We start from the raw sequence: 14,217 nt of genomic DNA on the forward strand, positions 1-14,217 counted from the left end.
GAAATTATATCTCATGGAGTGATTAGAAGAAGGGGCGTTCTCCCTTACGTCGAATACTTTGTACGATGGAAGACCTTCCCGATGCTGAGAATAGTTGAGAAAAAGAAGACCATTTGTGGCAATTCAAATAGAAGATCAAAGAATACCGGTCCAAGGTCGAGCTGAGGGCGTCCACGACTTAGGTGGGGGAGTATGTCACGGCCCATTTGTGGGAGGGCCCAACCAAGAGGAGTACAGGTCCATCAAAGTCATGGCCCAATCCAAGAAGGGAGTGGAGGAACAACCAAATAAAACTTAACCAAAACCACACTCAATCTTAATGTCTTGTCCACATTCCATCGACTACCAAAACCACAATCAACCTATCTCCTTGCCCACACTCAACCTATCCATAATTAATGTATTTAATGCTTTACTTGTAGTTTACACAATCTCCTTTAAATACATGTAGCCACACCTTGTAAAGATCATTAATGTTTAATACAATCTTATTCTCAAACTTTGTTTCCCTCTCTAGGTATTCTTGCATTTAGTTTTCTTGTTTTCAAAAAGGCTTATTAAGTTAGAATCTCTTCGATCTAACATAGTGCCGCACAGATCTAATTTTAGCCCGTGACACTAAGGTAGGTAGGTAATGATAATGTGGGTAAGGCCTTGTTCGGCTAAGGCCTTGTTTGTTATGCGTTTTTAAAAAAACTCATACAAAATAAAAAATCATTTCACCCTCATTTTATCTATCACATTACTTAAATCATTAACCAAAATATTAAAATATTCTCTATTTTAATTTTTTATTTTATTTATATATATATATCATTATTACTTTTTAAGTCTTTTTACCAAAAATAATCATCAACTCCTCAAAATCATCCCAAATCATTATTTTTTTCTCCCTATAGGTTTTACAAAAACTCTAATCCGAACAACCTCTAAGATTTTAATAAAAATCTATATAAAATCATTTTTCTAATCAATCACATAACATCAATCACATCACACATTTTATTAACCAAAATATTAAAATACCTTATATTTTAAATTATTATGTTATATTTTATATATATGAATACCTTTAATTCTTTTTAACAAGAATAATCATTAACTCCTCAGTATCATCAACCATCATTATTGTTTCTCTCTATTATTCAAATAACCCTAATCCAAATCAGCATAGTGAGCATAAATTTATGATATATATAGCATAGTGAGCATAAATTTATGATATATATAATATATATAATTACATGATTACATGTGTATAATTTGTTAAAAAAGAAAGAGAAACTTAAAAAAAGTTAAACCATTCAAATAAAAATAAAATGAGAAATAATAGGGAGACGAAATTTGAGAGGGAATTACGTAGTGCAATCTGATTTGCCGAAAAATAACAAATTTTCTCTCTCTTCTCTCTCTCCTAAACCTATATTATTGTTTAACTAGTGATGTGGTGACACGTTATTCACTTCCCCATTCTTTCTTTCAAATTCTCTCCCTCTATCACTCCTCAAATAAATATAATTTTTAATAAAGCCAAATATATATCGGTAATGAATTCAAATTTAAGATTTGCTTGGATTTTATTTCAAATTAATATTTTTATTTTATTTTGTAGGTACCTTTATTTTTCGAGCCTTTTTTCCTCGCTCACAGGTATTAGCATATTATTTTATTCTATTGCGTTTTAGATTTAGGACCATGATATAATGAATGCCCTAAAAATAGAATAATACAATAATAGACATATGTTTAGGCTTTGATTACCTTTATACACATGTCCTAGGATTTGATAAATAAATAAGATATAGAATAATATTATTTTAAATGGTCAAAAGTTTAAAGTATAGACTCTAATGTGACAGACACGTGAGACATAGTGTGAGAACCCTTTATAATTTATAACTTAACACCAAACCAATAATAAAATCTCTAAAATGTGTTTGAACACACAAACTATTTTATTTCTTAATTTCTAGAGTTGTCAATTAGGTGGCGACTCTAAATAGTCAAAGCTAGTATAAATTGATGTTTTTAAATACATTTTAGTCAAGTCTACCATTTTGGTTCCGCATCTCGTTCGATACTCGAGAGGAACGTGAGTTATGAGTCTCGACTATCGATCAATGAAAAAATTTTCTCGGGAAGGGTCGATTTTTGGCGTTACAACTTTTATGAAAACTCTACTAATTATACATCTTTCTGCAATTTGACAACTTGCCCTTTAAAAGGAGTATAGCCTGAGAAGAAAATGATTTTGATACTAAACCACTAGTGTACAAATGCCCATGGAAAAGGCAGAGTTCTCAAGACGATGAGTTCAAAATGTAGGGTAATTTAGAGACACTAACATCTGTTGGCCGGATCGATAAGAGTGTGAGGAGGTGTATATGGTGGCTTCCCAGCCTCCCAAGGGGACTAGTGTTCGCTTGCCTTTTATCCGGTCGGGTCTCCATCAATGGAAGTAGTCGAATCAAGTTTCTCACTTCACTAATTGAGAGTGGCTAGCTTAACTTTGAGGAAAAGAACGAAGAAATGGCAATAGAGTGAGAATAGTATGACCCTTTGCGGGACTAGTTGATGTTTAACTTGAAATAAACTTTTAACTATTTTATGAATAATAGTTTACACCTTAAAAAAAATCTAAAAAGTAAGAAAATTCAAAACATAAAAATAATAAATAAAGACAAAAAGGGTACATCACTCAACTTCGCGTTTCTACATTTATCGATTCTAATCTTTGGTACATCACCCTATTGTTTTGAGGTAGTACACGATGTGAATTGTGCGACGTCATCGATATACCTATAATATTATGTGCAAAGTTTATCCAATGAGGAATGATGATCTGTTCCAAATGCTTGAGTGATATTCCATGAGTTTGACTTAGGTTTGGGAATTGATCCCCTCTTTCACACATTTTTAGTGAGTTTTCCATTTAGAGGTGGAACTAAAAGGTGGGGGTATTTCTCGATTGAAGGTATGCTCTCTTACATTTACAGATTCGCTTGAAATGTAAGGGAGCTAACTCTTTCTTATGATTTCACTTAGACACAAAAACCGGACACAACTCCCATGACTCGTCGATTATCTTATTAATTGATAGCACTACGTCGAAAGCCTTTACATGCCTACTATACTTATTTAAATACATGTAAGCATTATAGATCAAGTGGACGTCTACGTGTATATTTTGACTTAAAAAAAAGAATTCACGAGTTGTGTTTTGTGTTTATGTTTGTTTTGTATGTATGGCTATGCTAGATGAAGGAGAGTTGGCCATTCGTATTGCACATTACGAAAAAACACTTAAGTTAATTGACAAAATATTCAATGAGAGACTCATGACTCACATGTATAAAAGGTGAAATTATGTTACTAGAACCTTTCACATCGGGGAAAGATAAATATGTCCCACTTTGGAGGAATTCTGAGCAATTCTTATGATTAGGTGAGCGGGCCTCTTACACCTTAAGACACTATCAGAATCTATGTCGTTGAGAAAGGTCCTCCAAGAGGAGTTTGGTTACACGAAGACTACATCAGAAAACTTGGTCAAGAGAGGTGTCATCGATTTCAAGAAGTGGCATGCATTGGTGGTCCAAGACGGTGTTATACCTAGTTTTGACAAGTCAAACCTCATGACAATTACGATCCTTTTAGCCCAATTCTTTTTTAGTTCCATCCGACGGACAACCATCAGTCAAGAAACTTGAGACGGCGTACCACATGGAAGGGAGAAGCAAAGATCCATCTGAAATTATCCTAGTTGAAACACTTTTGGGCTTAAACAAGCCTAATTAACCCAATAATATGTAAAGAAGGGGTACACCATTGCTCATCTACATATGGTTGATCAACAAGCTCAAGATGATTCCACCTTTTCCAATAGATTATAGGTTAAACACCATAACCCAAGGAGATCGGTTGAATTTGGCATCCTTATACGACATAACATGCCTTGGTATCGCATATCAAAGATGGAACACATGATGGATGACAAGCTCTTAATCACGCTCTTCATATTCGAGTCCACTATATCATATTACACATTGCCTTTTTTTAGGTAATTTATCCTAGATATGATGCCTCCCTTCGAAGGGAATGTCTTCGCCACAGATGGGAGGTTCAAATACAAGATGTACGTCACTCACTTCGAAAACTGGAACCAAGCAAATGTGTAACGATATCCACGAATAGGATTGACTATTTGGGCGATACTAAGTAAGAGGCGGAGCAATCTCATAAGAAGAGGGTGAGGACAAGAAAACGATATAAGATGAGCTCGAGCATAGTTTAAATTTACTTTTGCATCCTTTTGTAATGTATTGAATATTATTCCTTCACATATGCTTGCAAAACACTTGAGTGCAAAATATAAATGTGAGGAATAAGGTGTGGGAATGTTTGTAACATTTTCATTGTGTATTTTGACACTAACCCTCACATTTAATACAATATATTATTTTCACATAAATATCAAATAGAAAGTATACGTTCTTTCCCTTTAAAAACATGTATGTGCATTAATGATGATATGACTTATCACATGGTGAATGAGATTTCTTTTCTTAACCCTACTTTCTCGCTCATTGGAATCACGACCACACGAAGAAGAGATCCGAGAATAGGGTGATTCATAAGCATATAAATGAAAGAGGAACTAAGGACAGGTGAAGCGGTCACACATGGGAGGTTCACAGACCTCAAAGAAGTGATTGCATAAATGTCTTAACCACCAAATTGTCTCAAGTTCACGCAATCACATCTAAAACTGAACCAAAACCCCACTTCCAAAACCCACATGAACCCCCAATTTACAACCTTCCTAACCCAACTATGTCTAATGTGAACCCCTCAATGAGGAAGTCACGTACTATGGTGATTCTGATATAGATGGTGAACGTTTGTTGGCTGAAGAAGAAACCCGACTACAAGAATTGAAATCAAGGAAAAGGAAGGGATAACTCGATCTTTAGAGAGAGATATGTTGGATCGGCGAACAGACCTCTCACGCCACATGAAGAAAAGATTGCTCAGTTGGAGGCCTCTCAGGTGAAGATGAAAGTCGAGCTCGACAAAATCATGAAATGAAAGAATGCCAAGACATATGGAGATTGGAAATTGGGGTTAGAATCCACCGAGAAGACCACAATTTCACATGATCTTACGTTTCCAAGGCTTAAGAAATATATTGGGAAGAGTCATCCGATATTCTTTATCAATGGTTACCTCTCAACCATGATCCTTTTGAAGTTAGGAACTACAACTTTAATCCAAATCTTTCCAAGGTATCTCGATGATGTTTCCCTATGATGGTACTTGATAAATAATGTGGCTCGATTAGAAATAGTGGATGACTTGGCCGAGGCATTAATAGGCAGGTTCAACATGCACTAGAGCTTGGACAATACATAACATGATTTGAAACATGTCAAGCAAGGGGAGCATGATAGATTTTCTAAGTATGCTTGTTAAATGGATCGACATTGCGCTAGGAATCGATTCACTCCATACTGAGAAAAAGCAAGTGAACATGATCATCGAAAACCTCAATCCAAAGTATAGTGTACAATTGGCTATTAGGATATCTAGAGCATGAGAAAATTGATGAAGGCGAAAAAAAATCTCGATATTGTGTTAGCTAAAGAAGTGAAACCCTTTATTGCCCTAAATTAGTTCGTTAAAAAACTAAGAGAAGAGGTTCACTATGTGGTAGATGCATGGGTAGAATAATCCAAGGCAATGAGCAACTGAGCGATAGTACAAGGCAGACAAGTAGTGCAAAAAAAGGGAGGTCATTTATGCAAGAAAGGAAGCCAGGAAAATATGATGAATTAGGCATGACGCCAAGCCGAGCTTTTGAAATGATGAAGAGAAGGAAGATAATAGTACCATTGAAACCTAAAAAAGATTAGACGTCTATAGAAAAATTTGAGAACGCATTCTGTGAATACCATCAGATGAAGGGCCACCATAGAGAAAATCCAATACTTAATCGACAACATCATTCCTAACCCATAAGTGAAGTAGAATCAACTACCAAATTATGGAGTCTATATGATCCAAACTAACGAGCCAACGTTTAACAAGGAGAGCATGTTGGGTCTAATCGTCAATGACCCGATGATCGCAATAACACATTTCTTGGATTTTGAAGAAGAAAACAAGAATGTTGAACAAGTATTGGAAGAACCAAGTTAGTTCTTTTAGAAATACGAAGAAGATTCCATGAGCCGAGATTACTCAAAAGAAGAAAATATAAATAAGGAATTCAAGGTTGAGACACGCCAAAAAATTTGGAAAGAAGAAGGAGAAACCGATCAAGTGGCCAAAGAGTTGAGCCAAAATTGGTGGATATGCGATAAAGAAACATATTCGATTTTAGAAGAAATTATGTAGAAGTGGTAGAAAAATAAAAACTAAAAAGATTTGATTGGAGGAACGAAAAATAATATTCCAACTATAGCTAAGAAAGAAAAATTGAAAGCCGATCAAGTAAACGTAACCAAAACTGGGTTGGACTTCCAACCGACGTTCATGAAGATTGTCCTAAACGTCGGTCAAGGGGGCATGAATGTCACAACCGAAAGGATGAAAAATTTAGATTTAGGGGCAAAAAATACAAGTGATACTTTATTTGGACAATTGAAGAAGACAAACACCAATGTCTCCATCTGGGAGATACTCATGTATTCTATAGAGCATCTTCAGTCAGTTCTTATAGAGTTGAGAAAGGTGAATGCATCAACAAACACGAGTCAAAATGAATTTGTAGCCATGATCACAACAATCTAGAATGTCTAATGGTCGGCTTCAAAGATGGTGACTTACCAACGTTCAGATCAAGAGACGGTAAAGCATTATACATCTCAATCCACATTAAAGGAAAGCCAATTCAAATGGCTCTAATTGACGACGGATCGACATTGAACATATGTCCTTGGAGGATGTTAGAACGCATTGGAGTTCAAAAGGATATAATCACTTCTTTCGACCTTTACGTACGTGAATTCGACAATTGATAGAGGGAACTCATGGGAAACTTCAGAACAACCATCAAAGTGAGCGTTGTGCCTTTCAAGATTGATTTATGTGTTATTGACATGCAATCCTCGTACAATGTAATTTTGGGTCGACCCTTGGTTCATCAAGCCAAAGTTGTGTCATTCACTCTAAATCAAAAACTGCACTTCTACAACGATGATAAGTTGGTTATTATAGAAGGAGAAGTATATGTGGTTGAAGGAGTAGGGGCATCCCACGTAAAAGATTCCGACATTGAGTTGGACAGTTTTGAGATTATTCTGATATTCGTGATAGGTAATATCATTCCTTAGTTACAGATTTTTGTATTTTACATTTTCTGGTATGGTGTATGATGTGTAAGATGAATTATTTTACGGGAATGGGTTTAGGTCTAAATGGTGAACGCATTCCCACTTCGGTAGACTTTGTCGCGAATAAGAAAAGGTTCCAACTCAGATACCAACCAAAGAGAACAATGATAGATAAAGCACTTGATTCGCATATTCCAATCCCTCCGATGCTTAATGTTCACTTCATTGAAGAAGGAGGAGATGTGCTTTGTTTTGACTTTCCCAAGCCTTTCATTAACCATTTTTCTCTCAAATATTATCATGATTTTGATATCTTTTCTAATTTCCCTTTTAAACCTAATCTTTGTTCTTGTGTGATCAAGAAAATATCGGCTGAGTAGAAGGACACGATCCAGGACCTATCAAAGTTCTTAGTGGAGGACAAGCCAACCCAAAGTAAGAAAAGGAATAACTAAGGAGGTACCACCCAAGGTACCCGTGGGGAAACCCCATCAACATTAATACTCATTGTTTCATATGTTTCAGACGACGAAGAAAATCCTAAAGCATCTAAAACAATATCCGGCAGTACGAAGGCCCATATATTTTAAAGAGGATGGATAGTTTTAGAAGGGATTATCTTTGATTGCTTTATTGAAAAAAACACATTCTCGTCTATCTCTTTCTAATTATGAACTTGTAACTAATAATGACACTTTTGTTAATGAAGAATTTATTTTTGAGTATATGCTTTGTAATAATGCATCATCTTATGGTTCGAAAATTTCTTTTGAAATGAAACATTTTAAAAATAAATGAAAACGAAGTTATCTCTTCAGCCGAAAAAACCATTGAAGTCAATTTAAACACGACGGAAGACACTCAAATTGTTTTAATAGAAAAAAGCTTAAACCAAAACAAACATCAAGATTTAGTTAAACATTTAAAATCAAACAAATATATATTTGCATGGTCTTATCAATATATTCTATGAATTGGTCTCGAGATTATCCAATATTGTATCCCGCTCTTTCCCGATGCCAAATTAGTCAAGAAAAAACTTCGACGCATGTGAACTAACATTGTTGATAAAGTTAAAGAAGAGGTACACAACCAATTTGGTATTTCTCGAGATTATTGAATACCCCGATTGACTTGCTAACTCCGTTCAATGGCTAAAATGGATGGAAAAATCCAAGTATGGGTTGATTATCATGGCCTCAATAGGGCAAGTCCAAAAAATAACGTCACATTACCTCACATCGATGGTTTGGTCGATCACATAGCTGGTCATTGGCTATTGTCGTTCATTGATAGGTTCTCTAGATACAATCAAGCACTATTGGCATCGGAGGATAAGATAAAGACCACATTCATAACCAAGGTCGGAACATTTTGTTATAAGATCATGCCTTTTGGTCTTAAAATGTGGGAGCTACATATCGAAGAGCGTCTACCATGATCCTTCACGATATGATCCACAAGGAAGTTGGAGCATACATTGATGATATGATTTTCATGTCCAAATATCATGAAGGACACCTCATCAACCTCGAAAAAATCCTATATTGAATCAAGAAATACCAACTATGATTAAACCCCAAGAAATGTATGTTTAGTGTAACGGTGGAAAAAATGTTAGGTGAAAATTTGATGCCATCACAACCATGCAAGCTCCACAAAGTGAATGAGAGGTTCGAGAATTCTTGGGGAAGATTCAGTACATTAGTATGTTCATCAGTAAGTTGACAATGACATGTGATCCATTATTTGAATTGCTCAAACATAATTATGTTCGTTTGGGATGACACATGTCAACATGCTTTCGAAAAAGTGAAGGATTAACTGAAGTCACCACCCATTTTGATGTCTACAAAGTCGGAAGTTCAATTAATCTTGTACCTAACAGTAACAAAAATCACGATGAAAAGCATGTTTGCCCAAGAAAATAAGGACAAAGTCGAAGTGGCAGTCTACTACGTAAGAAAGAGAATGACGTGTTATGAACTCATTTACTCATTAGTTGAAAATGTGTGTTGGGAACTTTCATAGGTAACCAAAACACTAAGGCACTACATGCTATAACATTCAATCAAACTCAAGTCAAGGCTTGATCTGATCTACTTTCTATTTAAACGAACATTGATATCCTTAAGATTAGCCAAGTGGATAATGATGATCTCATAGTAAGACATCACGTACATAGTACAGAAATCCATAAAAGGATGTGTGGTAGTCGATTTCTAGCAAATCAGCCCATTGACATCTAGGAAGAGATGAGCTATCATTTCTGGATGATGAGATTATGATAAATGAGAATGACTCATGACGGTTCATGTTTGACGGAGCCTTAGGCCAACAAGGGTAAGGTATCTGAATTCTTCTCATAGATTTGAATGAAATGTATAACCCTACTTCAGTAAATCTTGAATATTCGGTCACCAATAATGAAGTCGAGTATGAGGCATGCCTTTTAGGAAGGAAACTTAAATACGATAAAGGAGCTAGGAAATTAGAAGTGATCGGTGATTCAAACCTTGTCATATGTCAAGCAAAATGTGAATGACAAGTGAAATGAGAGAACTTGAAAATATACCATGAGTATTTGATGAGATTGATCGGTAATTTGAACAAGTTAGTTTCACTCACACCCCGAAGTGTTGGAATCAATTTGAGGATTTTTTTGCTCCACTTACCGCTATGACCCAAATTTGCGAAGGAGTTAGGATCAAGCCACTCAAGATCCATCAAGAGATGAAAAGGGCATTCGAGAAGAAGCTAATAGCCAACAACGAAGTAGTCACTGAAGCATGGTATGCACCACTCCAAAGATACATCAAATATGGATAATATCTGCCTTATTTCCAAAAAAGGAGAGACAAGCCTTGCGCCAATACTCCACCAATTGTATGTTCATGGTTGGGAAATTATATAGGCGATCATTTGATGGTCAGAACATGCTTTGTGTGGACCGAGATCATTTAAATGTGATCATGAATGAAGTGCCTGAAGGCACGTGTAAGTCACATATAAATAGTTTATCCCTAGCCAAGAAGATACATTATTTAGGTTAATATTGGAAGAACTTGGAACTCGATTGTGTGTCATACATCGTGACTTGTCATCAATTCTAGATATATGCCAACTTGAAACATACCCCATCATCATTATTATACAACATGACATCACCATGGCCTTTCTCGATATGGGGCATAGACATTATCGACAAGATATTCTCACATGCTTCAAACGGTCATGAATTCATCCTTGTGTCTATAGACTAATTCACCAAATGGGTCGAAGTCGCCTCGTACAAAGTCTTAAAATCATCACATGTAGCCAAGTTTATCTAAAATAATATCATTTATCATTATGGTGTGTCGCACGCACTCTATGATATAATGGACAATATTTTCAAGGAGATGTGTTAAAGGTTCTTGAAGGGTTCAAGATCCAACACCACAAGTAGGGGTAAACATATCTTGGGTTGACCAAACCCCAACTCTAACCCAAACCCAAAATATAAATTTGGGTAAGTTAATTTGGGTTGGGTTGAATATGGACTGGGTTGAGTTTAATTAGGGTTGGGTTAGGGTTACCTAAATTACCTAAGTTAAATGAATTTAATTTAATTATCTCTTATCAATCCAATATAAATTAATCATCTTCCAACTCCAATATATTCTCTTGATTTTTACTATGTTGATCTCCATTACAGTCAAATAGAAAATAATTGAGAATTTTAAAACTCATTAATCATATATTTATTAATTATAGTCTAGCCATACATAACTAACATGTCACTATTATTCAAAAACTCTTTAATAAACTATTTTGTTTTTGAAAATTAAAAGAGTTTACCATATTCAAGACTTTATTTAGTATGAATGATTTAAATGTTATTTAAATAATCCATATTAATCTCACCTAATATTTCTTCAACTAATTTATAATTAAAATATCAAAATAATTTCAAAAAAAATCAAAATTGTGTTAAATGGATCAAAAAAATGTATAATAATGTCAAAGACATATTAGACGGAGCAAGAAATAAATTAAACGGACTAAAAATATTAATTGTGTCATAAGTGTGTGAAACGTGTTAAGCATATTAGGCCAAAATGTGTTAAACATGTCAAAATCGTAATAAAACTTCCAAAATGTGTCAAACTTACCAAAACGTGTTAAACGTGTCAAACACATGTTAAACGTGCCAAAACATGTTACACTTGTCAAAAACGTGTTAAACGTGCCTAAACGTGTTAAACGTGCTAAAACGTGAGAAACATGTTAAATATATAAAAAACGTGTTAAACATGTCAAAAACGAGAAAGATGTATGAAAACATATTAAACGTTCCAAAAACGTGTTAAACATGTCAAAAACGTGTTAAATGTGTCAAAACACAATAAATGTGTCAAAACATGTTAAACGTATCAAAACGTGTGAAATGGATTAAAACGAGTTACATACTTATTAAAACTAAAAACGTATAAACCGAGTCAAAACATATCAAATGAATCAAATATTAGTAAAACAAGTTAAAGACGTATTGAATAAGTAAAAAATGTATTAAATTAGGTAAAATGAATCAAATAATTGTTAAACGGATCAAAATATTAACCGGAATAAAAGTGTATTACATATTAAAAGAGTAAAAAACGTAATAAATGTGTTACAAACAAAATTTTAGTTTGAATTATTCAACCCATATTATTCATTAATATGGATTGGATAATGAGTTGACCAAATTTAATTTGGGTTGAATATGGGTTGGGTTTACCCATTTGCACAGCCCTAACCACAAGTCGTCGCCCTATAGGCCACAAACAAATGAGGCATTTGAAGTAGACAATAAGAATGTGATCATTTTTATCAAGAAGATCACTCATACATATAAAGATTAACATGGAAAGCTTCCGTACACACTTTGGGTTATTGCATAACATTTAGAACGTCAACCGATGAGACGTCATTCTCCATTATCTATGAAATGGACGTCATCCAACCAATTGAGATCGAACTTCCGACATTGAGGGTGCTTCTAGAAATCCATAATGTCGAAGAAGATTGGGTTAAGGCTCGTTATGATCAACTAGCATTGATGGAGGATAGACCCTTGAACGCTCTGTTCAAAACTTAAACTTACCAAAAGAGGATGTCGAACTCTTTCAATAAGAAAGTTTAGCCTAGGAATCTTCATGAAGGGGATTTGGTTTTGAAAAAGACCTGAGATTTATTGGACCCAAGGGGTATGTTTTGAACTCAATAGGAAGACTCTTTCATCATTTGGGAAATTTTATCCGAGGGCACAGTCCGCGCTTGGCCACGATAGATGGAGAATAATTTTCTTCACCAACCATCCTCGATTCCCTCAAGAAGCACTTTGCTTAAAGATGAACAAGAGGGGTATGACGTGAATACATCATAGGATCAAGACCTAACATACACGTGTTTCACAATTTTCTAAAAAAACATCGAGGTTCTTCCTAAAATGTCTAAATGACTTACAAAAAAGAAGAAAATAAAACCCTAGTTCACATTTGGGGCATTAAAAAAACAAAATAAAAAACAAACACACAAAAAAGAGAATAAAACCCTAGTTCACACTATGACTATTTTAAAAATAAAATCGACAATTTGCGTTTTTGAACTAGATTTCGACTTGATTCATCTCTCAAGAGAATACGTAGGCAGCCTTGTCTCAAGGCCCGGTTGTAACCATTTGTTTTAATAAATATAATATGAGAAAAGGTTGTCAAGATCCCTCTCTTACAAAAGGAAGACATGAAAAACATAAAATAATAATAATAATAATAATACGGTTATTATAAAGAAGTACGAGTCAATATGAGAGTGTCTCTTCGACGATTGTTTTCAAAGGAACTCTATAATTTCCTAGACGGTTCGAGAAAATGATATTTGGTTGCATCGTTTCGTGTACTTGTAACTAATTTTAAAAAAGAAAAATGAAAAAAGAAAAGAGAATCTTGTGGAAAAAATCAAAGCCTAAGCTCAAACCACGTGAATAAAAAACACTGTTCTACTTCCTAAAGGAAAATAAAAATGTATCAAAAAAATTGGAGATGACTCGAAACTCTAGACTTGAAATAAATAAATAACAATAAATGAGCCAAAGTAGTCATCAAAGTTTAGGCATTAAAATCACCACTACGTGTTCATCTAAATTCTTGTCTTTAATGCCTAAAAGCAAGAATACGAGTGTATCGCTTCTAACAAATATACTCATATCGCTAAAAAAAGAAAAAAAAACCCTCATGGTTGAGATTTTAAAATCGCCATGTAGTGCTTACCCAGACTCTCGTCCTGATTGCTAAAAGTAAGAACGTATGTGTATCGATTATATCAGACATACTAGGTCTCTATAACAAAACAAAAAATATATAATAATACTCAATGTGGATGAGACATTGAAATCACCACTCGATGTTATTCAGATCTACGTCTTGATGTGCCTCAAAAGCAACATGAGTGTATCGATTTTGTCAAATAGTATTTGAGTAGAATAAGAGCTCTCTCAAGCCGAGAATGACAAGAATTTCTCAAATAAATAAATAAAATGTAATTAAGGAAGCGGGATGAAATTCCAAAGCACGTGACGCAAAGTAGAAGCTTGATTAAGACGTCAGAAATGATGTTTGGGCAGAAAATTCTCTTTCACAAAAAAAAAATTCAAAAGAATCGTGAGGACAAGGATTCAATTGAATTATTGATGACCTTCGTGTCCAAAACAAATAAAAGAAAATTGGTCGCCTTTTGAGACAGTCCAAAAGTGTCACTTGAATTTACATTCCAAACATGTTATTGATCTGGGATTCGTTCTAAAACGAGATAGAGATCAAGGAACGTCTTAATTTGAAATAAAAAAGTTAAAGATCCTAGA

The sequence above is a fragment of the Impatiens glandulifera genome, chromosome 7 (assembly GCF_907164915.1).
Source record: "Impatiens glandulifera chromosome 7, dImpGla2.1, whole genome shotgun sequence".
NCBI lineage: Eukaryota > Viridiplantae > Streptophyta > Magnoliopsida > Ericales > Balsaminaceae > Impatiens > Impatiens glandulifera.